Raw genomic sequence first — 5,442 nt, 5'->3', positions numbered from 1 at the left:
ACTCCTCTGTAGAGGTTCCCTGCCCTCGACATGGTTGGTGTTTCCCAGCGGGTTGAAAGACGCTGGGAAAGCTGCTGATTTGGCACCCGGGTCCTCTTCCTCACCTGCTGTTGGTGTCACCAGCCTGTTCAAGTGCTGCTGCTGTAACTGATTTCTAGTTTGTTGATCTTGATAGAAAGGGCGCAGAGGGATTGGGGAAGCGTGGGTGGTTTTATTCTCTGCCATGTTTTCAATGATTTAAATCCAATATGACCATGATCCTAGCTGAATGGTTCCTTTGCAGCAATGATAGGATGAGAGGAAATGGCCTCAAGTTGGTCCAAGGGAGGTTTAGATTGGGTATTTGGAAAAACTTCTTTACTGTTTGTAAAAACTTCTTTACTGTTTGGTTTTTTTTTTTCTTTATTTTTTATGGCTGTATAAACAGTTCCAGTGTTTTTTGAAGTTTTTGAACAGTCATCATGCTTCCTGTAGGGGTCATGGAAAAGTGGATCTTCACTTTGTTTCTCTCCTTCCTGAAGATAATGGTTAAGCTTTGTGGGTGACGACAGACAAGAAAATCTGTGCAGAGGAGGCAGCGTGTGGGGGGTGTGTGTGTTAAAAAAATGAAAGTTAAAAAGCCAGGACTGTAATTGAGACGATGCCCTTGCTAGCGGGCTGTGAGGTGAGGTAACAAGTAGGAGGAAGCAAGTAACAAATGGAAAATATGCCAGATTGCTTAGTAAGTAACCCCAAAGCTGCACTCGATCAGATAGGAAAAGGAAGGGGGTGTCTGTTTGGGGGGGGGTGAAGGAGAAGTTTGACTTGCCAAAAGCTGGGAAGCACTCCTGGTGGCACCACTTTTGCATACCAAAGAGGATAAGGTGGGGAGGGAGATAATGTCAATAATCTCAGGTGATACCCACAAGGCAAGGCTGAGGGAGAGTTGTTTGGAAGATGTAAACACAATTTGCATCTACTGGGATGTGGAAGCTCCGCATGGGTGCTCCCATTCAGGAGGAAAGTCACTGTAGTTCTGGGATTCAGGCTGCCCCCATCAAAGACGTCTTTTCTTCCTGACCCTTTGAGTGGAAGCTCCTCTTCAGAGCGTGGCACAAAACCCTGTGGGCACATGTTCTGCGCTGTGGGATATGGCAGGGATCAAAAGCCCCTCCGGGCTCCTTCCTCAGAGGTGCTGCAGCCTCTCTCCACGTTACTCCTCAGCAGCAGCGTCTGTGATAACTTGAATGTAACTTTTCCCGAACTGGTTTTAGTACTGGTATGGACCAAAATGGAAACGGCCAGCCCAGCTGAGTGTGAGCTGGGTGTCTCCGATCCTCCTCAATGGAGAATCGTACTGTGGTTGTGTGTGAACAGCTTCTGTAGGGCGGCAAACACTGTTTCCAGGTGTGTCAAGGCTGAAGTGGAGTGGAAGGAGAGGACTTGGACTTGGTTCTTCATTGATTTGTGCCGTATTTGTGCATATTCGCTTAAGGAAACCTGCTTTCATTTGCATGAGTAGCCCCCCTTGCCAAAAGCGAGGTGCTTTTCCCACTCTCTCCATTCCCTCCTGTGCTCCCGCTCCTGTTGCCCCAGCAGTGCCCCGTTAGCTCCCCGTGGTGCCCCTGCTCCCTCCGGTTGGCATGGGGAGGTTTTCCTGGCAGCCGAGGCGCAGCAGCCAGCTGGTCAAACAAATGTTTTCAGGGTCTGTGCATTGGGACTTCAAGCTGTTCTGGCTTGGCAATTGAGTTGGATTTTCCAAAGTTTCACATAGTGCGTGGACTTTTTTCCATCCACCCCCTCCAGGAGGGTGGATGCTGCGAACACAACTGAGAAACTGTTGTGGTCTCTGGGATTCTTTAGGGTTTGCAGCAGGAGCTGGCTTTGTGCGATACTTGCCTGTGTAGACCTGCAGTGCCACTCCTCAAGCACCTGAGCTGGGCGAGGGAGGGTGGATCTGTACAAATACCACCCCGGGGCTGGTTGCAGGAAGGAGTGGGGTAAGAGTCCATTGTCATGGAGATCTGCTGGAAGGCATCTAATTGGTGTTAGTTAGGTCATCCGGAGATCAGCAATCTGTGTTCAGTCCCAGATGGAGGTTAAAGACTGTGCCTGGGAGTCATTTAGAGGTCACTATGCCAAAACCAGTCCTTGCTTTAGGTGGAAAACTGCCATTTGGAGGTTTATAGCATTTTCAGGAATTCTGATGGATTCATTTCGTGTCCTGGCTCCAGGCAGTGGTAGTGCGGGTCAGGAGGTCCTTGGAAGTTGCATTCATTCACTCATCCCATCCTGCCTGCTCTACACCCCAGGGACCTGGCTTCAAGGCTGACAAATTACTTTTTCCTGGATCTGGAGAAATTTGATTTAGAAATCTTTATTCTACAAAAGGCAGCAGACACAAAGCACATATTAAAAAAGGCAAAAATAGAATTGCAGCCTTGAAGACTGTGGATGTTAGTGGCTCTGCCCAGTGTTACTGCATCAATATGAGTTAATTGAAATGTGTAAGTGTAAATTAACCACCTGTAGTGTTTTGGGAGACCTTGTTATACGTGAAAGAAGCAGAGTTTCTCGTGAATATTTAAATTTTCAGTCTTACGTTTACCTTGTTGTGGAATATCTGGACACTAAACTACTGCCTGCTACGGGGAATGGCCACTCACACCGATAATCCATCTTTCTTAATGATCCTTCCCGGCTTCTTGCGTGTCCTGCGGCCACGGGAGAAATGTCAGCATTAAATGACTTCTCGTTCATGTTTTGTGAAAGGTCTGTAGGTTTAGAAGGGCAGTGGGAATCCTGTAATTCAGCACGTGGCTGTGGGGTTCAGTGCCTGAAACGAGGCAGATGAGCTTCTGCTCTGCACCAACCTGCTGTGAAGCTGTAGGTGCCTTCAAGTATGGAAAGGGGCTTCAGGAAAGCTGGGGAGGAGCTTTTCATCAGGGAGTACAGGGATAGGAGTGAGAGGGAAGGGTTTTAAGCTGATGGGGCTTTGAGCAACCTGATGCAGTGAAAAAGAATTCATGGAATCACAGAATCAGTGAATGGTTTGGGTTGGAAGGGACCTCAAAGCTCATCTAGTTCCAAGCCAAACCATTCGATGACTCTGTGATTCTATAAAGTTCTCTTCTGGGGTTTTGGGAGATTGTGAATGATTCCTGTGTGTAGCTGGATGTACATCACGTGTCACAACTTGCCTTGCAGGCTTCAAGCCCGATGGATCAGATGGGGAAGATGAGGCCTCAGCCGTACGGAGGAACCAACCCCTACACACAAGAGCAGGGACCTCAGGCGGGGCCACAGCAAGGACACGGCTATCCAGGACAGCCCTACGGGCCACAGACTCCTCAGAGATACCCCATGGGAATGCAAAGCAGGGCACAAAGTACAATGGGCAGCCTCTCATGTGCACAGCAGGTAGAAGACCTGAGCTTCTGTACTCTCTGTTCACAGCAGGGGCGGGTGGGAGAGCAGCCAAGTGCTCCAAGGGACCAGCATCAGCCAGGTTGGAGTTGGCTCCTTGGGTTAAATGACATTTCTTTACAGCACCTCATCTGGATCCAGGGCTAATGGATGTATGAGGACCTGTGGAATCCTTGCTTCCAAAAGCGGCAGAGCAGTGAATCTAACAAGGGAAAAACAAACAGTGAGGGTAGCAAGATACTCTTCCCTCTGTGTTCTGTAAAAGACAGAGCTGTACTTTACTGAATAAATCACTTCCAGGTTGGATCCAAGTGGCTCCTGCTGTAGCGTGGGCAGGATTCAAAAGGCTGCCTTGTTTTTTGGAGCAAGCAGCCTTGCCTTTTGATGCCTTTTGACTGTCACTGAAGGGTGGTCAGATAAGGATCACTAAGAACTTAGTTAGGGTGCCTATTGAGGTTCTGTTACTGCCAAGAACAATGGTGGCTTTTGCTGTTATCTAGGAGGTTTCCTTGTGTAGGAGGTGGCATTGCCAGTTAACTGTTGTGCTCCAGTATCTGAACGTTTCACTTCTTGAGCGTAATCTTGTGTGTACATAAGATATCTTCATAACTGATCTAATTCTTCCCTCCTCTTCTGCAGATTCCTCCTTATGGACAGCAGGGCCCCAGTGCGCATGGGCAGCAAAGCCAGACTCCTTACTACAACCAGCAAAGCCCTCATCCGCAGCAGCAGCAAACTCAGCAGACGGCTTCCTCGGTTCTTTCTCAGCAGTCGTCCTCATAGCCTCCATGGCAGCCGCAGCAGCAGCAGTCTGCCTACTCCCAGCAGCGCTTCCCCCCTCCTCAGGTAGGGCCGCTCTGCTTTATTTCGAGCCGTAAGGGGTTCTTAAAGAGACTTGGGCAAATCCTTCTCGTTGCACGCTCAAGTCAGTTGAATTACGGGTCAGCAAGCTGCTTGGAAGGATTATGATAATGACCGTGCTGCCTTCTCTGTTGTGTCTAGATCTCCATCTCCAAGATGTGGTGGTTGTAACAAGTTAAGCCCTGCTGATGCAGCGGTTTTGAGGACTGGTGTGGTGTAAATTTTGCCGGTTGGCAGTACCAGTCTAAAGGATTTTTGTACTGGCACGGTTGTGGCCTGTGAAAGTTCTCCAAGTGGTCTACAGAAGTGCTTGGATTAGCACAACAGCAGAGCAACAAAGAGATGGTGATGGAAGACTTTGCTCTGAAATGTAAAACTCTGCTGCTTTCTTTCTCCTCCCTAAAGCAAATTCAGGGAATTGAGGAGAAAATAATGAATCGAATTTCTTCGTATATATGTAAATGGCACTTATTTTCAACAAGGCTTTGTACTGGTTTAATAGTTGTTACTGGTTGTGTGAAAACCTAGCTGGGACCTTTCAGCAGATATTGTAACGCACGATTAAAATGGAGGTTTTAATCGACTTGCCTTGTTTGTGCCCTGAAGTGCTCAGAGCTGTTGTAAGACCTTAGAAGATCAAGAAGCTACGTGGACGGTCTCCCAGGAGAGTCCGTGTCTTTCAGGATCTTTAAGAAGGGAAATCCAGAGCATTACCCTTCTGTCACGTTTTAGGGTTCTGCTCCTGACCCTCACGGTAGCAGTCTGGCGACGCTTATCCTCCTGTCGAACTGTAGGCGTTGCTGGCTTCAACTCTTTGCTGTCTTATTAGCTGTTTTGGGCAAATTCCTCCACAACACAAGAATATACCAGAGAGATTCCAGCAGAGCCTTGATTTTATTCCCATTTGTGGCGTTTTTTTTTTGGTTTTTCTTGCTGTTTCAGGAGTTATCTCAAGACTCGTTTGGCTCCCAGGCGTTGTCTGCTCCCTCAATGGCTTCCAGTAAAGGGCAAGAAGATATGAACTTGAATCTTCAGTCCAGGCCTTCTAGCCTGCCGGTGAGTGGGGAGCTGATCTAGAAGTGAACGGGGAGAGGGCAATCAGAAGCACAGCAGGATAAATTAGCCTCAGGGTGGTGATGATGGAGGCCTCAGTGTGGTGATGATGGAGCCTCAAGG

This window comes from Phaenicophaeus curvirostris, chromosome 35 (genome assembly GCF_032191515.1).
Source record: "Phaenicophaeus curvirostris isolate KB17595 chromosome 35, BPBGC_Pcur_1.0, whole genome shotgun sequence".
NCBI lineage: Eukaryota > Metazoa > Chordata > Aves > Cuculiformes > Cuculidae > Phaenicophaeus > Phaenicophaeus curvirostris.
The sequence above is the reverse complement of the archived record's forward strand: the minus strand, read 5'-3'. Positions refer to the sequence as shown.